The sequence below is a fragment of the Nilaparvata lugens genome, chromosome 4, assembly GCF_014356525.2.
Source record: "Nilaparvata lugens isolate BPH chromosome 4, ASM1435652v1, whole genome shotgun sequence".
NCBI lineage: Eukaryota > Metazoa > Arthropoda > Insecta > Hemiptera > Delphacidae > Nilaparvata > Nilaparvata lugens.
The window spans coordinates 62,024,996-62,050,794 of NC_052507.1; the positions used below are offsets into that span (position 1 = coordinate 62,024,996).

Sequence of the window (25,799 nt, forward strand, 5' to 3'; positions counted from 1 at the left end):
TCTGCCAGTCCACCCTGAATCCTGTGTATCCGCTCTGAGGTCATTCATCAGTCTTCGGCACTCTTCTTTTTGATCGATGGAGCTCATCTCATCGGTTGTCGGAGTTCTGCTTCATTGGTCTTTGGTGTCCTTCTCATTGGTCTCCCCTTCTCTCACTGATTGCATCCAAGGTGCCCTGCCGCCTGTCCAGGTCTGAGTCACTGGTGTGTGTCTCATGCGCCCTCCCGGGAACAAGTTAGATGGCCTGACTTGCAACAATTGTTTATCAGATGAGTTTTTGTCACTTTTAATATTTTTAGTTTTATTCTTTGGCCCATTTTTCACAGAGGTATTTCTAAAATTCATATTTTAATTCTGTTTTCAAATTGCTACTTATTTGCTACATTGAAACTTCTACTTACCTATTTTATGAGTCTCTTTCTCCTTTTACCACAACATTGGAAGTCTGTTGTGCAACAATTTTGCCACTTCAAGAATTTGAAGTCACATTTAGTAATTCTGTATATGTATGATTCTAGGAATTTTCAACGTTTTCACATTAATTATCAATCATTTTAAATCAGACAGTATAGCTGTCTTTGCTCTGTTCTACACATTAGCCAAGTTGCTTCTGGTGTACTCTCACGTCTATCCAATTTAATTGTTATAAAAAGTAAATTCGTATGGCTTTTGTTGGTCCCGAGTCCCTTGCGGGAAGGTCCCACCGCCTGAATATATGAATATATAATTATAGCCATCAATGGGCCTTACAACTGTCATACTTCAGCCGGGACCGACAATTTAACGTGCCCATCCGATAACACGGGAGTGATCTGGTTATAAAACTTTTGGTTGTGAGAGGGTTCGAACCCAGGATCTCTATGCTGCTATACAAGCTCTCTATCCACTACACCACGGATCACTCTGAAGTATTGCTATGATTTGTTGGGACTTTATGAATTTATTGATGATCCATGGTTGATTCTAATCATCAATACCTACTGTGTAATATTTCTAGCCTTTTTAGTCACTCATTTTTTCAGGAACAATAATCTTAAGAATCAGTGAAAGAGAATTCACAGTCAATTGCTTACCTATTGGATTATTGACTTCATAAATATGTTAACTCAGGACTATTAATTTTCTCAATTCAGTTATTGGTAGAAACCAAACCATCCAAGTTACATTCATCTATATTTTAAATTATATATTAATTTACATTGGAAACTTATCCATAATCATTTTTGTATTATTACATTTCTTATATTCAGATTTTCACAAATGTAATATCCATTGTCTTATTGACATCTTTGAATTTTTCTGCAAGTATTTGTATTATTGTATCAGCCCTTTTTATATCTCCATCATCAATAAACATTTTGTCGTTTGTGAATTATTCTAAGCCTATGACAAAAAGGCAAAATGAAATCAGTCATTGTTTCTGTACAACTTTGTCTTTATTTAGAAAAAATCATTATCACAGGTATCAACTTAGAACTATTACATTTTTCAGGTTTACAGTTACAATTCTTTTTAAACATTCTAGCTTCCAGAGTTAATTACAATTTGTATAACAGTTGTAATTTCAATTTGGCACTTTGTTGGGTCTGTGGTACAAGAACTAGACAAGTATTAGTTCTTTTAATTCTGTTTCTCACACCATACAGTCCACTCAAGTTAGGTTGGCTTTACGACCCAACCTGCCACGAGACTTATCATAAGTGTTTCGGTCCTCCTATTGGCCGGATCAAGGCCATTGACCTATTGGAACACGGGCAAAACCTCTTTATTGTCAATTTTGAAAACCTCTGTCAGATCAGGTTATTTTTGCCCACTGTAGGTAGGTTATCTTTGTAGTGTCCCAGTCTTACTATTTACCTAGCATAATCAGTCTAAGCACTATAATAATAAATGTACTTTGTCATTTTCAGAATTAAGGTGTTCTTGCTGATTCTCATGACAGACTGCTGCGCCAGTTTGAGACAGCTTTTTGTGCCGACCCTGTACTTCCATGGATTCCACTCTGCTCAGAAAAGCATTGAGTCAGCTCATTGTCTGCACTAGTGTGTGCGCCTTTCTCTTACCTGGATCCACTGGAAATCGACGTGAATATATCTGTGTTGTTCAATATTTTTTCTGTGATTATTGTCATCTACATAGAATTATTAAATTTTACTATTTCTGTATTTTTTCATGATGGAGATCTAGAGTCATTTGCCAGTATTGGTACTCATATTCTAGTAATCTGAATTCCACCACGATTTTATTGATCTACTTGAGATCTTTTGCTATCAATAGTAATTTTATTGTATTCTTTGAATTTTGTAAAATCAATCATGAATGATCAAGCTGATCCTGTTGCCAATGTGGCAGACATTCAATCAATTGAAGATCATGCTCAACCAATTCAAGTTGCTCAAGCACCTCACCTTAGACCTTTGAATGTAATTGATGGTCAACTTGACCTCATCCTTAATGATTGCAATCTATGTGATGTACAAAATCAAGATTGCTATTTTGCTATTGAACATCTAAAAAATGAAGTAACTTTTCTCAAAGAGAGGTATCATGCATGTCTTGAAAGAGTAGAATCATTGAATATTGAATTGGATTTTAATTTAACTCATACCATTTGTACAAAATTCACTAATCTTTTTTCGAGAATATCTTCTGTCATGCGTAACTTTGAATGTGAGAACAACTTACTTTCTCATGCCCTAAATTCTAATGTGCAACCACATCCCGTGACGTACCAAGCATTCAGCACTCATCTTCCTGATATTCCAATTCCTACTTTTGATGGAAGTTTTTTTGACCAATGGTTGAATTTCAAATCGACCTTCACTAGTTTGATCATTAATAATAAGTTGTTGGACAATACCCTCAGGTACCATTACCTCCATCAAGTCCTGTCAGGTGAAGCTCTCAATCGAATTGCAAACTCTCCTTCTGGGAATTTTTCTGTAGCTTGGGATTTACTTACACAACAGTATGATAATTCGTTGCTTATCACTGAAACCCACATCTCTGCTATTTTGAACCCACCCAAATTGGATAGCCACTCAGCACAATCCTGGTGTATTTTCATAGACAATCAAAAAACTAACATTTCTGCCCTCGAAAACTTGTCACTTGATATTCCTGTCAAAGATCTAATTTTCATGTCAGTTACTGTCTCACGTTTTGACACTTCCATCATAAGGGATTGGGAGTGTTTTGTTTCTACTAAAAAACAATTGAATATTTCTCATCTTTGGGATTTTCTTGAATCGCAACATAAGTTTTCTCATGCTGTCTCATTTGCTAATAACAATGCCTCTCAAATCAATTCGCGCAACAATGTAACTAATCAACATTCTGCTGTTAAGCCCCCCATGCAATCTAAATTTGGAAATGCTAATTTCAAGTCCAATTCGAACCAACCCACCATGTTCAATAGGTCTACCAGCTGTTTATTTTGTCAGAGTACCACATAATGTTTTCAATTGCAACATATTTTAGAATATTCCAACTTCAGAACGTGCTCAAGCTGTCCGTCAGGAGCAACTTTGTTTCAACTGCTTACGTCCATGGTCCACTTCACATCGTTGTACTGGTAGCTGCCATACTCGCCAGAAAGCTCATCATTCAATGCTCAGCTACCGCTCAGCAGTGCCGCGCATCCTTACCCCCTTCCTCTCGGCTACTGAGGGAGGCTCGTGAAGGGCTAGTAGGAGCCCAGTATAGTGCGGGTGTCCAGTGCGAGCAGTCGGCAGAGAGGGTGAAGAAAGCAGCACGCAGCTAGCAACATAGTACAGCTCGAATCCTGAGTGTACTCCGACTCCTTCAACTACAAGGAGTTGTGTCTGAGGTTAACGGGAGTTAATCAAAGACACTGGAAGCTCTGAGATTCAGCACTCAAATCAGGCGAGTGTTGTTCGACCACTTTGACAACTTTTGGCAGCAATCTGCCTGTTTCAACCAGTAACAACAAGTCAGGTTTTGGCTAAAACCTGACTGGACCCTCGTACATCATCGTGAGGGCCAGGAAAGGTAAGAGGACCTCGAATAAGGCTCAGGGAGGCCTTTCTTGACCTCGAGACGTGACCCTGCTCCCAGGGAATAGCCGGTGCCTGAGGTTAGGGACCTGGTGACCAGCAGCGACGGCGAGTGTAAGAGACTTTCCTACCTTGCTATTTCCAATAGGATAAGCAAGAAGACCTCGAGTAAGGCTTGGGAAGGCCTTTTTCGACCCGACACACGAACCTGGCCCCAGGAAATAGCCAGTGCCCGAGGTTAAGGACCTGGTGACCAGCAGCAACAGCGAGTGTAAGGGACTTTCCTACCTTGCTATTTCCAATGGGAAAATCAAGAAGACCTCGAGTAAGGCATGGGAAGGCCTTTCTCGACCCTGACACATGAACCTAGCCCCAGGAAAAAGCTGGTGCTCGAGGTTGAGGACCCAGTGACCGACAGTGACAATGAGTGTAAGGGCTCTCATACCTTGCCATTTCCAATAGGAAAAGCAAGAGGACCTCGAGTAAGGCTTGTGAAGGCCTTTCGCGATTCAGAGACACAATCCTGACCCCAGGGAATAGCCGGTGCCCGAGGTTAGGGACCCGGTGACCAGAGGTGAAGCCTGGTGCAAGGGCTCTCATACCTTGCTATTCATCCTAGAACATCAAGAGGACCTCGAGTAAGGCTTGAGAAGGCCTTTCTCGACTCCGAGACACGATCCTGGCCCCAGGAAATGCCAGTGCCCGAGTTTAGGGACCTGGTGACCAGTTGTGACGCTCGGTGCAAGGGCTCCCATAGCTTGCTATTTTGTCTTCCAATAGCAAGAGGTCCTCAAAGAAGGCTTAGGAAGGCCTTTCACGACCTCGTGATGCAATCCTGGCCACAGGAAATAGCCGGTGCCCGAGGTTAGGAACCCAGTGACCGACTACAACAACCCGTTCTGAGGCTCTTGAACCCTGCTTTTTCTGATCCTAATAGCAGAAGGACATCTAGTGGCAATCAGAAATGTTACTCCAGTAACAGAGACCCCCCTCACGGCAGACACCAGATCGTTCCTGTTCCTCTCACTCCAACCCAACCCTGTTAGGCAGTGCAAAAGCACGGCCCCTCTTACCTAAAAGAGGGAAGTATTTCTCCAAGGTGCTCAAGACCCTGTTTCAACCCCCAACCCAAACGAGGGTGGTTGACGGACGCCCCACCAAGTCTCCCGTCCCCTGCTGCGGCCCACCCCAGTCGCCAACTGAGTCTAGCTGGCCCAGAGCGACACTGGGGATTCTGGTAGAAGGTGTGAGCAAAAATCTACTCAGAAGATTGGCGCCCAACGTGGGGCCCGAACCCATGACCCTGAGATTAAGAGTCTCATGCTCTACCAACTGAGCTAGCCGGGCCAGAGCAACACTGGGAATTCTAGTAGAAGAAGGTGTGGGCAAAAATCTACTCAGAAGATTGGCACATGAACGTGGGGCTAAAGGTAGGAGGAGAAGAACAGCAATGAGTGCTGAAGAGAGGAGTAATTGCAGAAGTGAGGAAGGCGTCAAGGAGGATGCAGAAGACAACATCAGGGATCCAAGAGTGGCCTGGATTTACAGGCTTCATAGGGATGAAGCAGTGAAATTCTTGGCCACGGCAGGGCTACCTACAACTGGAACCATGGCCGAGCTCAGGAGAGCTCTTGTCGAAAACCACCTGAGTACAATGGTGGAGGCCGCCGGTCTAAACAGGATCGGTGGCGGAGCTGGCACAGGTCAGGAAGAGGAAGGACCTGCAGCTTTGTGGCCACCAGTCACAGAGGCCACTACATTTTCCAGACTGGAAGAAATACCCAAGGAGATGTCTCCAGAGTTTGATGGCGACTCCAGCAACTCCTGGGTGTACAGAGTGCATGATCAGGGCTTTATTGATCTACTAATCGACTCAGTGCTGACAGATGACACAAGTACGAGCCTGAGGAGGGCTCTACTGGAGCAACGACTGCAGATTGTTGAAATGCTTCCTGTTTTGAATAATGGGGAGGAGGTGCTTCGATGAGGAGCACGGAGGCCAGCACCAGTTAGGAAGGAGGCAACTGCGGAGACACTATATCATGCAGAGCCTGCACTGGTGAGGCCAGAGATGCCGGAGAGGCATAATAACATGCCTAGGCATGTATTGAGGTCACCTACCAGACCAGCGGTGCCTGCTACATCCTTTATAAACCCGGGTGCTGTGTGTGACAATGTTCGAGGGTGGTGGCTCTCATATGATGGGAGTGGAGATGCTCCAAGGTTTATGTAGCGGCTTGAGGAGCTGCAACAAGCATATGGCTTGTCTGGCAGACAGTTATTTCCAGCGTTGCCTGAAATGTTAGCGGGGAAATGTTCCTTATGGATGAGGAATAGAAGAGAACAGTGGAGACACTGGGACGATTTCCTCAGAGACTTCCGGTCTCGTTACTATCCACCTACTTATGAAGAGGATCTTGAGAATGAAATTCTCGACAGGCGGCAGAGAGAAGGCGAGCTCATAGACAACAATGTTGAGGAGCTGCTAACGCTGATGAGAAGAAGAGGTGGTTTTCCTGAGAGGAGCCAGGTACACAGATTGTACAAAAATCTTTTACCATGCTACAAGATCTACATCAGGGAGGCTGAAGTGTACTCCATCGACGACTTGCTACACTCAGCGAGACAATATGAACGGATTAAGTTCGAGGAGAAGAACGCTCAACAGAGACAACGAGCCATGAAGCAGGAGGAGGTGATGAAGCAGACGAAGCCTCGACAGGATACTACTACTACACAGCGTTGGAGTGAACAACCTCCAGAAGGCCCCTTGTGTTGGCAGTGCAAGAAGGTGGGACACTGGAGACCAGAGTGTCCGGAGGTTTCACTCTGCTCAAAGTGCGGAAGCCACGACCAAATTTTTCATGTGAGAGAGTGCAGAAGAAGACTTCTGATAAAACAGCTGTGGTTGAAACGAGGCTTCAAATCCAGCTAGAGCTGGAGCTTCAGGATGACAGCCGTCTCTTCACTACAGTGGAAATAGAGACAGACAGTATAGTGCTCTTCTCGACACCGGAGAAGAGTCCAACTATATTAGCTCTAAAGCTTTTAATAGTTTGGAAGCAGTGGAACGAGAGCCTGTGCAGCGCGGCGCTGCTATGGCTAACGGAGCGGCTGCACGTCTGCGAGGTGGTGTTAAAATCAACCTGAAAATCGGCAGAATATCCCTATCAACAACACTCACAATAATGGATGGGCTTTCTCCAGATATTCTGCTTGGTATGGAGTTTCTTCGTGAGCACCGGGTGAAAATAGACCCCTATTCCCGGTCAGTGGAATAGGATCCTCATCTCGTCAAAGCACACATTGGAGACAATATTTCCACTCCAAAGGTGGGGAAGGGAGCCGTCAACTCGAGGCTGGTTACTGTTAAAGCACAGCCTGACATATGGAGGTCAAGGAAGCCACCTGGAGAAGCATGAGAAGAAGAAATTTCCTCAAGTCCATGAAGACGTAGGAGCCGTGTGGAAGACTGGAAAAGAGGAATTTATTTCTCAGAAAATTTCTCCAGCCCGTGGAAAGTTCATTTGCTGGCACTGTAAACGAGCTGGGCACTGGAGGTTCAACTGTCCGGAAAAGCTGTACCGGAGGCGGAAGAAGGAGGATAATTTTCAGCAAGGAGCTGGAGATAATCGTCGAGCAGCGCAGTCTAGAAGACTGCCGGTGCTGGAAACTACACAGAAAGTAGTTTCAGATATTGGAGACGAGAATTATAATGCCAACCGGTATTATAATTGGAAAAAGAGGACGATGAAGGTGAACTCTGGACAGCTAGTCCACAGGAATGAGTGTCACCTGTCCTCGAGTGCTGATCAGCTTGCCGCGAAGTTAGCGCCGGAATTTTCTGGCCTCTATGAGGTCGAGAAAATGTTGAGTGCCGGTAAGAAGTTTATTGTGCACGAGGAAGGCATCAAGCTCCAGCCACACCTGCCCGATAATGAGGAAGAGGATGGTGATGGAGAAGTTGCGAAAAGGTTGACGGAATTCGAGCGGATGGACAGCAGGAGGCTGAGCGAGTCTATAGAGGGTCGCTGCCTATCACAAAATTCATTATAAATAAATTATCCCATTTAAAATGAGGAAATTAAATTTTGTTATCAAAGACAAAATTGCATAGAAATTGAAGAAAATCAATTCAGAATTATTAGCACAAATTTATTAGCCGAATTTTGAAAATTATTTGCGTTAGCACGATTCCGAAAATAATGAAAATATTAAAAGACTCACATATTATTGTTATTGAAAGAAATTGGTCAATAGTTTATTAAAAGGGAACAGCATATTCCGTCTAATTTTTCCTATAAAATAGGGTTTTATTTAAACTAAATGGCAACCCAACCATTATAGTTTAACAATTAGAATCAGTCATAAAGCACTGGCTGAATTAGATGGAAAAAATTATTATTGACAAATTAATGCGTTTCTTTTGATCTGAAGGCAATCCCAATAATTTCAGTTTGAAATTTATTTACAATATTATTATGATGTGACCAAGCAAGGGTGATCAAGAAAATTTTCTACAGCCTATGACTAGTTAATAACAGCTAAAGTCGATTCCAACTAGACTAAATGTCCTTGATCGGTATATTACCAATATTGTTGTAGCCAAGTAAAGGTTAACAAACAAACTTTGCAGTAGCTTGTTTTCTATTTGCCATAAATAGTTGGTGGCGAAATAAGTGGATAGAGAATATTAGAAAATATTATAGATCAGTATGATCCGAATAATATTTTAACAATGAGGTAATGGTTATAATAATTGAAATCATTTAATGAAGCTGGTGGTAATTGCTTTAATCCGTGTGAAGTGTTACGATGCAGTTAATTAACATATGTTATTATACTGTGTGGGATAAGAGTGAATTACGTTGCAATTAATTTTCCATGTGGAATGAATAAATTGCGTTTGATTGTGATTCGAGATGTACTACAATCGGGGGTTATTAGCTTCAGATTATGATTCAAATTTTCTAATATTTCACTTGAAAATAAAGTCGGAGGACTTACTATAAATTGGAATAAAGTAATTATTATTTTAATTGGAATTAATTCTATGTTGGATCAAAAAGTTACTTGTGCTGTGCAGATAAGATAAACATTATCTCAACTAGCTAAGTGTTATCGCCAAGCTTCTAGTCTGTAGAAGAGAATATACTTTCTCCTTTTCAATAACAATTTATAAAATTGAATTCATGAGAATTCTAGTTTTTTCAGATATTCTACTGCTATTGAGTCAGTCTGAGTTTGATCGTGCTATTGTTAGTTTTGGAATTAGATCACGTCTCGAGAGTGAATCTAATTTTTACTCAGCCTACCATCATGAGTTATTATTGACGGTGTATTGATTCATTCAATAATTATTATTTGTGCTAATTGTGATTATTTTTCGGAAAATCAATTCTTCACTTAGTGTGATTTATTAACAGCTGTTGTGTCATTATACACGCCTTGTGTGGATAATTACTTTGAAAAAGTATATTAAGATTTATTTCGGGGTGAAATAAGTCTTGAAGTGAGAAAGAGAGATAATAAATGTTCACTGATTGTGAATTAATTAGCAGATGTTATCTGTTATAATAAACACACTGTCATTTATATCCAATGGATGGTTACTTTGCATAAGTAAATCATGTGATTGATTTCATTATTGAAAGGAACTGTGAGAAGTGGAATATTGAGTTGAAATTTATAGTTCCAATTTTATTATTGTGATATAGTGAGAAGGCTGTGATCCCCATGACAGATCGAAAAAGGATTGTTATTTTGACTACATTTAATTGTGATATAAAATCGGAATATGTTGAGTAACATCATAACTAGTGGCTTCATGTCAACCAAATAATTCAACATTCTACATCATATTGTGATCTCCCATCTTTTATTGTGAACAATAAGTTGCTGATACACTCAACTAACTGAGGGTATCCATCACTCTGACACTTGGTAATTTTCCTGGACTCCAATTCACCTCTATCAACTTCTGCCTTCTGTGAAGTGTTACATTGTTGTGTATCACGTTTCTTCTTGAGGACGGGGACTGCAACTTGAGTCTACTTCCTCGACGAGCTCCTGGAATTATTGGAGCTGTATCTCAGCTGACTATTGCTGAGACCACGACGAGTTCCTGCCTGGTCGTGTTGAAGATTCATTCCAGCTGTCTGATGCTGGAAGTGATGCAGTGCTTGAGCTCGGCTTGTCCGGACGGGGCGAAAATCCTCGTGCCTTGCTGTGTGCAAACACAGCCCTCCAACAGGGCGCAAGCTCTGTTTCCTAGTGTAAAAGCAGGGGCCAGTTTTCCTGCAAGTCAGCGGATGTGGACACACCGCGACGGCTTGAGTAAGAACTCGGTCGGAGGTGCTTTTCACCTTTTATGTTTCTGTGTTTTTGTGTTTCTGTGTTTCTGTGTTCTGTGTTACCCTTTATCCTGCAGTGCGGAAGCACGGCGTCCTTTAGCAGTGCGGAAGCACGGCGACTCTTGCAGTGGGGAAGCACGGCGTCCCCTTTGCAGTGCGGAAGCACGGCGTCTCCTTGCAGTGCGGAAGCATGGCGTCTCTATATCCTGCAGTGCGGAAGCATGGCGTCCTTTAGCAGTGCGGAAGCACGGCGACTCTATCTCCTGCAGTGCGGAAGCACGGCGTCCTTTAGCAGTGGGTAAGCACGGCGACTCTTGCAGTGCAGAAGCACGGCATCCTTTAGCAGTGCGGAAGCACGGCGACTCTTGCAGTGCGGAAGCACGGCGTCCTTTAGCAGTTTTTGAAATTAATGATTTGAACTAATGAGTTCTACAATAGTATTGAGCAAAAAAAATGATGAAATATGCAAAAGTTGAGGTACTATTGTAATGTTTCCAAATGAAACGGTGAAGTTTGAACCTTAAAAAGTCCATTCTCAGTGAGGGAATCAATGATACCCTCCCCTTCAGCACTTAACCGTAGAAAAAGAAAGTTGAAAATTTAAACGAAATATTATTATTCTAAGCATAAAAAATTAGGAAAAAATATCAAGTAAAAACCAAATCATAGAAACAATAAATCATTCAGAAAAGAGTAAATCATACATCAACAGAAAAGAGTAAATCATAATAAGGATGAAAATAAAGAAAAAGTTAATTCCCAATAATTAGAAAATCGATATGATGTAATAATAAGTGGAATAATGACGGAGTGGAAGTTATCATTGGAAAAGAGATTTGTAGATGTAAATCCAAAAATAATGTTAATAAGAAAGGGAAATTATTATACAAAAGAGATTAGTTTATGTAAATAACAAGATAATATGTTTATGAAAGTTCCAAAAAAAATGATTTTCCAATTAGGGGATTATAAAGGGGGAATTATAATATGAAAGAGAGGGGAAGGGATGTAGAATAAGAATGCTGCGATCCACTCCAGGAAGAGTTTGAATAAGAAACAATCTACAATGTAGCTTATACACAATTTTTATGTTAAATTTACATGATTCTCTGATCAGGTAACTTTAAAGTTGAACTATCAATATGGGCTTGAGTGATTTGTTCATGGCGTTACCTGAGGCAATAGTTTTGACATCGCTGAAGTTTATCGTTTAAGGTTACTTGTATATCATTGAGCACAAAATAACAATACATAGGGTGTAGGAATATGAGCGATTTGACTAGTAGCAAACTAATTTTTCTGGGAAGAATATCTTGCATCTTCTTCAATGAATGCATGGCAGAGAATACAAATTTACAAGTCTTATTAATTTGATCAGACCAGAAAAGATTTTCGTTCATAATTTCCAAGGTTTTCAACTGAATCACAGTAAGCTATTTCGAAACCATCAACATTACTTTTGTCAAGTGAATTTAAATCGATGTTGTTTACTAGTCATCACTAGAGAGAGAGTGAGAGAGAGAGAGCTAAATCAACTACACATCACAATTCAGATACACGAATATGAACCTATAAAGATAATGAAAGTTATTATTCTCCAAGCAGGTGTTTTTTTATTCAATTATTTTGTACAATGAGTTTTTAATACATCTTCAATATGATTATTATTGGAGATTTCTACACTAAAAGGAATCTATGAGTAATAAGATATGGTATAAGGTGTGGGATAACAGTCACAAAGCAAATTATCAGCTCTGTCCAATAGACAGCCTCTGCTGGCAATAATCACCCAATCACGTAAAAGCGCGCCAAAGAATAAGTAAGCCGGGAGATTCAAACCGGTCTTATGGAATCGAATTGCCCGAACAGTTTTTCGGATCTGGAGGGGAAAGTAGCCATGGAAAAATTCTACAAAAAAACAAGAACATTTATCTTAACATTAGTGTCCTTCCCATAAATTTTCAAGTCAATCTGTCAACAAATAAAAAATTTATAATTGAGGTTTTTCGGATTTTATGTCTTCAAACGATCAAAGTACAATAAATTCTGTGTAACCTACATAGATGTTGAACACAATCCGGACTACTCATTTCATTCTTGGCCAAAAATTGATTAATCAATCATATTTTATAATTTCTGAACGCAGGATTGTGTTTTTCAAGAGTTCCTTCATACATATAAAATATCAAATAGGTTTTAAGTCGTACAGTTCCTCCGTAATTAACTCTTATATTTTATAAACGTGTATTTTTTTGACAATGATAATATATATGCTTTCAAGATGTATAATCCGAATACTCCCAATTCAATTCACTACATGAAACGATAATATTCTAGTGGATTCGTAAATATTTCATTGCCTTACTTGAAGGCTTTTATTTAATTATTTGAGTATAGTGTAACAGAGTCTTACTTACTTACGACTTACTGCATTCGACTAATTATTTTATTATAAATTATAACTTACTTCCTTGTAAAGTCAATTAATGCAATGAACTGAGTGGAGGTATTTGAAATAATTATTAAGAAAATAGTACGGGTGGGTGTTTCTTAAGATGAATTACACCCAGCATTTTCACTGCGGTATGGAAATAAATTTTCCAAGAATCTTACAATCAAAACATTGGAAAGTATTCTAAGTAGAGTTTATTTGATTGTTTCTTCCTTATCACGATTCAGAAATATTGTTGTTAATTTATCTTGAGCATTACCACAAAAGAACAAGTAACAGTATTCCTTCAACTTTATGGCATTATACAATAATACAATCATTGTAGCTGAACTAAATATTTCAACTAACATACTACAATACAAGAATCCAAGAATCTTCTGACAATGAGAATGTGATTTCCTCAATTATAGGTACTTAATTATTGAATTTACAATCAGGACCTTTTGACTCCTCTTTGTTTCTTCGCTATGAACATTTACCATCACTAATAATGTTCACCAGGAATTACAATAGCTTGTTTTTTCTTCTGGTTTTTTTATTGTTATCTTACGTTTGTTTTCCAAGCTGGTTCTCAACTTGTTTTTGATCAGCTTTCATCCTCAAATCTCACAGTATGACCAATTGACAAGCACTGTCTCATTATAATAGCAATATTTAATTTTTATTACCACACTTTCTACTTTCTAGAACAGTTTTACTTTGAATCAATTAGTTACTGATCTCCTTTAGTCTGAATTACAGTAACTATATTACCCACAGTATGGCCATCGACTGTCACGCATTTGATTGACTAGCTAAATCACGTGGTACAAATCCGCCATTAAGATTTCAAACAAACTTTATAGTCCAATCTTATTGCGTTGGGAATTTGGACTTATCTCTTCTTTCACCGATTGAAAACAAATTTTGAACTTCCGATGAGTTTGGTATAACATTTTCGAAGGGAAGTTGGTTATACTTAAAAAAAAGACTGATATAGTTTATTCAAATAACACTAATAGCGTAAACATCAATTTTTCTTTCCTTGGGCTCCTTGCGGACCACTTTCTGGTAACCACTGATCTCGATGAATATGCAGATAGATTTCAATTTTATTGTATTTACTCATCCAATTAATTGGATCGAACTTCTAATGATCTAATTTCAAATACTTTTGCAGCTCAATTGGATATAACATTTCAAGAAATTAATATATAAATCACGGTTGAATATTTTTAAGTTTTTTTCCCGCCTATAAAGATTCGAAATATTTGTTTCTTATATAGTGAATTATAAGTAGGATCGCTCGCCTTCACTTATTAAAGCATATGAGATTTCCGTGATTACTTCGATATAATCTCTCTGGAGTTTTTTATATATTCTCAATAGAGTTTTAGAACTTCAATTAGTAAATGGTAGATAATAGCAAGTAAAAATGGAAGGTTCCTAGTAACGCAACCTGAAAGCTGAATCTCCAAAAAATGACTGATAATCTTTTGAAATATGTCATGATATTGTTATGTTATATATTGTTCCATTCACAAAAAATAATCATTCTATAAGTGATACTTTGAAACCACTGCTAGTGGTATTGCAAGTCGAAACTCATATATCAACAGCTATTGAACAATTGAACATGCTATGGGTAGGCTTTTCAGGACTGAAGAGAATCAATCATAGAAGAAAAGACGGAGTGTGGTACGGCGAACAGTTAAAACAGAGGCGAGCGATTACCAGTAATGTCATCATCAGATTATTAATGTCATTTCAGATTATCATTACTCTTTAACCCTACACAATCATTCTTCACTGTCATTACTTTCCTTCAGTAAAGGTGTGGTCAAGCTTGTGTTATCACAACGTGTAAAATGGATCCAGCAAAAAAGCTTGTGTTGCTATAATTGACCGAGCGAAGTGAAGTCTAAGATTCAAGTCGACGGTTTGACATTTCTCTTAATGTTTAAATGTTTGAATGTTTAAATGTTTATATGTTGTTCATTTACGGCGAAACGCGGTAATAGATTTTCATGAAATTTGAAAGGTAGGCTATGTTCCTTTTTCAATTGCATAAAAATCAGACTATAGAATTATTCATCATAAATCAGCTGACAAGTGATTACTTCTCCCACAGATGTGTGGAGAAGCCAGTCTATTGCTGTATTTCCATAAGGTCTATAGTTTCAATCAGGTACTTGTGGATGAGAATACTGCGTGGAGTCTACTGTTCACAGAACTACTATCTACTAGTTATAGTATTAGCTACAAAAAGGCAGGTGAAACGTAAACGCTGGATGAAGGATTGATTAAAAAACGTGATCAGTACTCTCAGTACTCTGTTGTGTTGTTAAATAATGAAATTCAACTCACCTAGCCAGGACTACAAAAACTATTTCCGCATGAATGACATTATGTTTGAGAGATTGCTGAAACTATTTACACCTTTTCTACTCCGAGAAGATACAAACATGAGACAATGTTTGCCAGTTAAAGGAAGACTAGCAGTAACATTAAGGTACCTTGCCACTGGATGAAACTTTGAAGACCTAAAATTTTCAGCGGTCATGTCACCTGCATCAATAAGCAATGCCATTTTTGAGACTTGTGAAGTACTTGCATACATCTTACAAGACTACATAAATGTACATTTAATTTACTACATACTTGCATTTATTTATATTCAGCATTAGTATGTTATTGTTAAAAAACATACGCAGATAAATTAAGTTTCCCTTTCCATATGTAGAATGTAGGCTATTAAATGCATATAGTGAGGTCCACGTTGTAATGACAGTGTTTGATTAGCAATGGTATTGCTATCCTTGTCTATCATTCAACAAAGCGGATAGCGCTATCTCTTTCTCGCTTTGCTCTGTTTCCAGATCGTTTTTTAACAATGCAGAATGGATAATTGATTAACAAAATAGGTTCCACAGTTCTGGAAGGAAGTGTTTCGAATGTTTTGATGAACTGTCGCAGATGTTCTTCTCCAAATGCATTTCCTTCACAAGGTGCAATCACTTTACTGTCGCTGTCCATGATGATTGTACAATCTTGCAGTGCGAACTGAGAAATGACGATATACTGATGCACGACACTACACGATCATTACTAATGACATTATCCCCACCAAAAGCGAGTAATAATGACTGAAAATCAGAAAATCCGGATTTTTGTCATTACTATCCATCATTACTATCTATGTCTCACTGCACGATAATTATTAATGACATTAGTCTCCAGTAATGACATCAATAATGACCTTCTAAGGTTTGCTCAACAGCTGATTTTTAACATTATGAAACATATATATGCTCATGCTCGCTGAATTCGCGATGCTCGGCGGAATGCACGGTTTGCTACGCGGTTCGAGGTTTGGTTCGTCATGTGTGGACGCACCTTTGGTTGTTACAGGACATTTATACAGATCAGAGGCCAAAGCGACATAATAATCTATACTATAATAAAGGAAAAGAACTGGCTTATACACGTACGGAATAGGAAAATTATGTTTAACACAATAATCACGTCTCAAGTACTGGACTGATTAACTTGGAATTTTGCATATAGATTCTTTATTAATTAACCGAGGATTGTTATAGACCTATTTTCGATTCTTCAAGATTTGATTACATCAAGTTTTCAGTTTGTCAAGTTGTAAATAGACCCTTGCGAGCACGGGTTACCTGCTAGTTAACAATATCAATCGTTTACCAAAGTTGTTGGCGTCCGCTATATCTGTGTTGACATTCTCGAAACTCAAACCAAAACAATGTTTGTTTAGTGACGTTCACGAATACATGTATTGAAAACGTTTTCAAAACACATTAGGAACAATAGAAACCAATAGAGAGCCTCTGCGCGCAATGATCACCCAATCGCTTTAAAGCGCGGCTAAGACTATGAAAGCCGGGAGATTCAAAACTGGTCTGAAGGGATCAAATCGCCCGAAAAGTTTTTCGGATCTGGAGGGGAAAGGAGCCATGGAAAAATTCTACAAAAAAAACAGGAACATTTATCTTAACATTAGTGTCCTTCCCATAAATTTTCAAGTCAATCTGTCAACAAATAAAAACGTTATTGCGATCTTTCGAATTTTATGTCTTCAAACGATCAAAGTACAATGAATTCCGTGTAACCTAGATAAATGTTGAACACAATTTGGACTACTCATTCTATTTTTGTATTCTATTCTCATTCTATTCAGTTCTTCCGTAATTTACACTAATATTTTATACACGCGTATATTATTGACAATGATATACGCTTTCAAGATGTATAATTTGAATACTTCTAATTCAATCTTTTCTCTATTTTTGATGAACTTCCATTCTCAAATCTTGCAGTATGACCAATACATGCACTCACTCATTCCAGCAATATTTCATTCTTATTATTCTTATTTTCACACTTTCTGAAACAGTTTTACTTTGAATCAATTAGTTCCTGATTTTCTTTAGTCTATATTGATAAGCTGTTATGTACAAAAATAGGGAGTGACTTCGAAGCGGAACACATTTAATATATTTTCTAACACATCATTAATCACCAAAATTCTTATGAATTTTCCTTCTCGAGTAAATAGTCCGGGCGCAACAGTCATGAATAAGGCACTCCGTGGTCATTTTTGAGTAACAGCCGTGGAAGATGTCTCAATTTCTTCATTAGGTCTAGCATAATAAGGATCGTGATGATGATAGGTCGAAATCACAGGCAAACACCTCGAAAACAAGATGGCCGCCAAAATTCCCAGGGTTTTGCTATATCGCTTGTATTTCAATAACGGTTCAAGATAATCAACCTTTGTTTTGGACGAAAATATTTTAAAAACCCTCCTATACAATTTTTGTTCTATAAAATCTTCCTCTAAAGCGCATATTGTTTTAGTTATAACTTTCAAAAGCCCAAAAAAACGTTTTTTCTAATTTTTTTCAAATTTGATTCCTTTATAACTTTTTCCGTGCAAGAGATACAGAGAAATTTTGAATCTATGAAGTTTAGAGCGTTATTCCAGCTTTGGAACGATATATCTTTTTGCGCTGTACGTCAGGAAATGAGTTCTCAAGCGCCCTCAAAAAATAAACCCTGCACGGTTTCTGGTGCGTTTTGCCATACACATGAAGTGACAAGCTAGAACTAGAAAATCGATTTTTTCATGACTACTTCAAGATAGAGACTTGAAAATGGTCTCAATCTCTTCGTTATAACAAGCCGAATAAGAATATTGATGATGGAAGCAACGAAAATATTCGACATCATTGAAAAATTCAAGATGGCGGTCATTATTGACAGAAATTTTTATATCGCTTGCTATTTAGTTATTGTGAGAGATATTGGATTGGTTTTACCACCAAAGTGTTCAGAATTGAACAAACTATGATGTTCGAGAGAATCGACTCATTTCGACCACTTTTTTCATGATTCATTCAACTTCAAAAACTTGAAACATACATTTCTCGGGGACAATATTTCACTTTCACTTTAAATGTATTTACAGTAGACATACACCAGTGTAATTGGTACAGTGTTCTAGTATATTTCTAAAGCTTCAAAATGACATCTGGTTGGAGGCAGGCAGTTCATATTCCACGGCTGGAGCGTCATCGGAACAAGAGAGAAAAGTACTGTTTGCAGCTGAAAACATGCTTTTTCCACCAAATGCCAATCCCAACAATTAGAAAACCGTGTAACTCATGACTCCTTCAAGGTACAGACTTGAGAATAGTATCAATCTCTTTATAATAATGTGTAGAAAGTGATCATCCATGATGGTTATCTCAAAAATGTTTGTCATCATAAAAAAAAACAAGATGGCGGCAAAAATATGCCGATTTTCAAGAAATCGTCCGTAATTCTAATAATGTCGTGGATATGGGATCAGTTCAGCCATGTGGAAGCTCCAAAATAATCATACTACAATATCCGAAAGATTTATCTAATTCCAACAACTTTTACTATGGTTAATATAGATGTCAACCAGATGTCATTTTGAAGCTTGGAAATATACTAAAATATAAACTTCGAATTCTTTGTTGCCTAGAGGACTGGTACATAGAAATTTCAGTCTGTTTCCACTGTTCCGATGAAGTTAAATTCTCTTTCTGCCTGGCATTCATTTGTATCACCTTTTAACTTATAGCTCAGCAAGCACAAGTGAAGCTTATTTTATAATTCTCGTATTTTGACAGTAGGCTTATAACTGTAGTGCTCTCAATAATTAAGAATTTGAAAATGATTGGAGCATACACAAGACAATCATCCCGTTGTTCTCAAGATTATTGTTTGTGCTTAGGTCTAATGATTTTTAGAAATTATTGCTAAGGAAATCGAATTTCTTCAATATTTAGCATTTTCTCAATTGATTGACAATCGGGAGTATTGAGTATCGGATTGACATTGAAGTATGATCAAGCTAGACTATATAGCAAGATTTGTGAAAATTGATCAGCTATCAACAACTTTCAAAATTTTTGATGCTTGCAAGATTGTCAGAAATTATAATCTTATTCGTTAGGCAACAAAGAATTTAAAGTTTCTATTTACTGCAGAAGGAGAATTCATAAGAATTTTGGTGATTAATGATGTGTTAGAAAATTTATTAAATTTGTTCCGCTTCGAACTATATTATTTTATTTTATCTGATATTATCAGATTAGCTCATTTACTTTAGATTACCAGTTTGTCAGAGATTTATAATGGTGTAACAACCGAAACCGGTATCTCGATTTTTTATTAATTTGTGGTTTGACAATATCTTTTCTTTTCATTTAATATAAATTACAAAATATGTTCGCTTGAATTCTAGGTTATGATAGTTGAAAATGATACTAATTCATTATTCGATTGATTGACCAAAGCATAAATACTGTAAGGACTTATTTGAAGAAAGAGGAAATTAAGAGAAAGAGGGTGCGAGAGTCAGGTTCTCTTCATCAGACAAACCCATGAGTTTGTGAGCGTGTAAAAGATAGTAAGATAGAGAGATAAAGTAATTATAAAAGATAGCAAACGATAGAAGATAGCAAATGATAGGGATTCAGAGAGCTTGTACAAGAAAGCAAGAGAGTATTGGAGGGTGCATACAAACTCGGCAGTAATGGTCAAAGGAATTTCAGTATTTCATGGGACCCTCAAAAAGTGCTATACAAACTCGGTAATTTTTGTAAAGATTGAGCAGGGACTACATAATACACCTATTGTATTTCGTGCTTGCTTGTACAGAAACCCTTTTCACTCATCACCATGTTCCTTTCCATGAAACGCACATGACACCACTCAATCAAGTGATCTAACAAATAATTATCAATCTCGAATCGTCCTTTCCAGTTTCCAAGTAGATTTCAACAACTCTTATACTGACAGATTACAATTTCTATGAGATTTTCAAGGTTCTGTTGAAATTCAACACTACAATAGAACATTACTCCATCATTCACAATGTATAATCTTATATTGTTAGTTATAAGATTGTTATTCTTAGTCTATCATTCATTACTTTTATAATATGGAAAACTGATATTATTTCATATGATCTTGTTGAAGAAATAATTATATCTTACAGGAAATAATTATATGAATGTGGCATATGAAGTAGGAAATTAAATACGAAGACTTCGATCAACAAGTCACAGATAGGGCAAGAAATATTTCAAAATCAATGAGTTTGATGCAAGAAATACATTGTTTCTACATGGGAGATGGGAGTGGTAATTTCAATTGGACACCGACTAAAATTCATCGCATACTGATTCTCGATCATGACTCTTACTAAATGATTGATGTAAATGTGACGGAGACACTGTTGAAATTAAATGGGATCATTCTATATTCTTCATTAAACGTATGAAATATATATTCGATTGGTCATTCTTCATGATATTTAATGGTGACTGTGGCTGGTCACCTGTAGCCATTAAATGCTGTGAGATAAATGAATGTTTTAATCTTCTGATAATAATAAGTCCTATTACAAAAATAGCATACTTTTTTATACATTTACATCCATTGAGAGTCGAATACAATCATCTTAAATCGAAAGTTCGATTCTCGAGTTTGTAGGGCCCTGACAAGGATAGCCGAGTTTTCATACCTGAGAAAAATAGCCGAGTTTATATAACACTAGTTACTAGTTCCCCTCCCCCTATGGTGAAGGGGGGGGGGTTGCCGCTTATAGCTGGTCCCCTTGGGGGGGGATTGTTGGCCTTGGCGCTGGTCCCCGGGTCCTGGGGGCAAGGCCACACCCCTGTTTGGATATGCTGTTCCTGCAACAACCCACAACTGTAGTAGGCCAACAATCCCCCCCCCCCAAGGGGACCAGCTATAAGCGGCAACCCCCCCCCTCCCACTGTGATGGAGGGGAACTAAACCAGTTCCCTCAAAAGCTAAACCAGTGCCCCTCATAATAGTCATAGTCCCAAGCTCATGCCCACTATCAACCACTTCCCACCTGAGGTAGTCTCTAGCCTTTGGGTGTCTCCACCCACCTGAGGGTGTTTCTAGCCTTTCTACCCAGTTTGTCGTTGGAGTGAAATGTGTTTCGACTTCGACCCAGTTTGTCGTTGATCCACTTGTGAAGCATCCCCTCTCTACTACAACAACTTCCCCTTCATCGCCACCACTATCGAGAAAGGCTCTCGTGCACGAAGATTATCGAAAGCACTAGACATCAGTTGTATTCCAAAGGTATTGATGCTTTATCGGTGAGTGCCTCCATCTAGCGGCGGAGATTCCAAACTGTTGCAGAATCAGTTATAGGTTATAGACAGTACCATAGATAAAGGTTAAGCATAAGATTTCTTGTCTTGTCTCTGACAGTACTGTCATGAACTGTACCAACATAATACTTTAGTAGTATTTATCAAATCAAACAAATTGCTATTGCTGAAGGAATTGCTTACACAATTATCTAATATTCTATAAGATTTATAAAAACTGCAAACATTATCATGTAAGGAATTTAAACTATATAACCTCTTTCTTGTTTCAAGTCCCAATGAGTTATTGTAATTATAATTCAGAGCTGATTTTAAACAGGGAACAAATATAAAAAATGTACTATCCTGCTCTGTTTGTGATAGATGATTTGAATATGCATCTGAATCTAAATTGTCCTTCTCAACTGAATTTACCATTTCCTCTTCAAATGGAAAATCATTTTCCATACTCTGATTGAGAGTCTTTCGATTAGCATTCTTTTGTTATATAGAATTTTTATCAATCTTTCTAAAAGCATAGGTGTAATTATCATTATTCAAGATAACCCGCTCTGTTTGTGATAATTGATTTGAATTTACAATTTCTTTCTCAAGTGAAAAAAAATTTTGTACACTCTGATTGAGAGTCATTAGAACAATATTATTATTTTTTTGTAATGTAGAATTGATGTTCACTCTTTTAAAAGTATAGGTGTAATTATCATTATCCAAACATGAATTAAACACTGTCAAAATAATAGTATAGTTTCCTTTTGATGGACTATAAGTCGAATGTAATATGATCACAATCCAAAAACTGCAATTGAATATAATTAACCATATCAAACTTTCTGAAACCCTCTGTACACCTCTCTCCATTCTCTCTCTGCAACGTTTCATAATATACTGATTTATAATATACTGAGAAAACTGGTTTGCAAACTTATGCAGGTTCAAACATGAAAACTAAATTTCATTTTTACTTTTTGTAAGTGGCCTACTATAAAATAGACCAGCTTTTCCACTCAACCTTCAGTCTTCACCCAGTGTTCAATGTGAGATTCATACAGAACAACCTATCAAGCGAATCCAAGGAATATGGTTAGTCTTTTCAAAAATATACAATAAATATAATATACATACATCAAATACTTATTTCCATTTAATTTCTGATCATCTTTTTCATATCAAATCATTCAAACTCGATTTGAGTTGATTAAATGAGACTAATTCAACCTTCTCCATTTTAAATCTGATATTGTCAAAACTATTTTTAAGTTTTTCCTATTGTTTCTTCAAACTATCTTTGTATGTTACCAAATCCGCCTTTTCATTATCAAAGTCAGATCTTGTTAGAACCGTTTTCTTATGCTCACATAACTGATTTTCTAAATATTCCTTAGCATCTATCTCATTACTTTTACCATGTGAAACATGTCCAAACCTGTCCACAGACATGATGTAACTGAAAGGCTAAATATGACACTAACTTCACCCTTCCCTAATACATTTCTACTCAACTAGATCAAAAATAACCTCTCACAATTGATTACTATCTGTGATTGTAATTATATGATGATCATTGCTACATCCATATTCCTCAATTACGATATATAAGAATTCATACACTCCAGATAAGATTGAATACTTTAAACTTGAATTCAACCATTCACTATCATCTGACAATTCTTTATCTTCATTAACTTTAACTTTACTATCATTCTCAATACATTATTATGTATAAGACAAATAGTTCACAGTATTATTCTTGTACTGTTCCAGGATATCACCTTATTCTACAAACAACAAATTCCAACTTTACCAATCAAAGCAAGCATCATCCCATCAGCAATAGTGATTATCAAAGAACATCACACGTTTGCAGAGAACAGTGAACTTTTGATCACTACATCAGGGAGTCATCTTACAGCAAACTTTGACTATACTAGACAAGGTATTATCAAGGGATTCCCATCAAGAGCAAACACTCAACAGTAGAAAACACTAGACTGGTGAGATCCAATTATTATCTATTATAAGAGTATTATGGAATATACATTAGAAAAAACTACAGCTATTAATGGAAATGTTGTTAAATATAGATTTTCGTTCATTGAAACCCAGTTGGATTTACAGTTGATTTTAACAACTTTGAAAGAAACAATATTCAACATTTTAATCAATGATTCAGTAATTTTTGATGGGAACATACGTTGGTTATTGCTGTAAGAGTTCATCTGATAAAAATAGCACATTTACCGCCAACATTGGATGGTCAAGAACAGACTATGAATGTGGAGACAATTGCAACATTTCATAGCGCATCTTATAATATTATTAATATAAATCAAAATACTGATGAATTAATACATCAATTTGACTTGTATTAAGTTGAATACAGGTTTTGAGCGATTTGTTTCTAATGGTTCTGGTAGGGTGGTAAATTGTATTTTAAATTTAGATGTCAATTTTATAAAATATAATCCTATTTATGGTGGTGATTCAACATATTATATAGAAACACCGCCAGAACTTGTCAACAAGAAAGTTCTGATAAACATTAAAAATAATGATTCATATTGTTTTCTTTGGAGCATCTTGGCTTTTTTCATTATAGACGTAGTAATTTGAATGTTCAATACTTGAAACAATTTAAAAGTGAACTTAGAACCGATTCTATAAGATTTCCAATTTCTTCACGTGATATTTTAAAATTTGAAGGATTAAACCCCAACATAAGCATAACTGTCATCTGAAATCGCTAATAAGAATATAGCTAAAGGCGTGTCACGTTATATAATTGATAATAATTTGAAATTTGAAATATATAAGGATTGTCTATTTAATAGGAAGATTCATTATGAATCATCCAACATATTATGTTTATATCTGCATAATTTTTTTGAGATTAGGATATCAAAAATAGCTATTTCCCCACTTGATGACAAACACTTCATTCTACCCAATAATATCAATACACTAGCCTGGGGACATAATCAGATTGAACATCATATTAGACTTGAAAAAGAATTGAATGTAACTGAAGAAGATAATGATGGAAATGATACAGAAGAAGTGTTGGTACAGTAAATCCCAATGCAGTGAACAGGATAACCTCAACCATATTGATTGTAATTAATATGTGTATAGGAGAAGCGTGGATATGATTGAGACATCAGTATCCATCTGCTAGTTGAAGAGAGAACAGGATAAAATGAGCAATGTACAAGAGCAGTTGGCAAATGAGTTGCATAAACCTGTCCGTAAAAACTTTATGAAAAGGAGTTATGTTCTAAAAGGGGTTAATGACATGTTGCAGGCGGACCTTATAGAAATGGGGGATTTTGTTAGAATGAATTCGAACTATAAATATATTTTAACTGTTATAAATGCATTTACAAAGTTTGCATAATGCTGTGCCACTAAAGACAAAAACAGCTCGTGAAGTGAGTGATGCTTTAAGACCGATATTTAAGAGAAATCTCGGCATCAAGCTATTTTGTACAGACAATGGGAAGGAATTTTATAATTCTCAAGTAAAGGCTCTATCACATCACTATAGTGTCTATTCCAATTCTCATGCAGCATTTATTGAACGTTTCAACAGAACTCTAAAGTTGCGCATATATCATTATTTCACTGCAACTGGCAATTATAAATGGGAATCTTAGTTAGACAAGATTGTTGATTAATATAATAATTCATTTCATCCAACTATCAAAATGAAACCGGCTGAAATAACATTGAAACATGAGAAACAAATCATTGCTGAATTGAATAAAAAACACTTAAGAAAGAGTAATAAACCTATTCGTCCCAAATTTGGGTTAGGTGATATAGTGAGGATTTCTAAATACAAAAAATTCTTTGAAAAAGCCTATGAAATAAATTGGAGTTTAGAATTATTTGAAATAGTTGGAGTTCATGCTACAATACCACCAACATATTCATTGAAAGATCTGTCTGGCGAAAATATTATTGGAAGGTTTTATTAACAAGAATTACAAAGAACTCGATTAAATGAATCTGATAGAAATGTTTACTTAGTTGAAAAGGTATTGAGATTTAAGGGGCAAAAGGTTTTAGCTAAATGGTTTAGGTTTATAGAACCAAGTTGGATTGATAAAAAAGATCTTATTTTGAATTAATAATAATAGATTTATGTATTTTTCAGATATGGAGTCACACATTCCCGCGACAATGTTCAAAGAGGGTATTCTAGTAGAGCTTCTCAATAATATTATAACTGAGATGAAAAAATATGTTGGGCATGATTTCCTCCTCAATGAGCTTATCTGGAATTTGAATG

At 37.0% G+C, this 25,799-nt stretch overlaps 1 long non-coding RNA gene and 1 other non-coding gene across 2 annotated transcripts; one reads left to right on the forward strand and one right to left on the reverse strand.

Moving 5' to 3' along the window:
• LOC120350898 lies at positions 1-25,799 on the forward strand. Its single transcript, XR_005571089.1, has 3 exons — positions 1-2,084; positions 23,273-23,502; positions 25,665-25,799. It is a non-coding gene; the product is annotated as an uncharacterized LOC120350898 (long non-coding RNA).
• On the reverse strand, positions 5,291-5,363 carry Trnak-cuu. The gene has a single exon. It is a non-coding gene; the product is annotated as a tRNA-Lys (tRNA).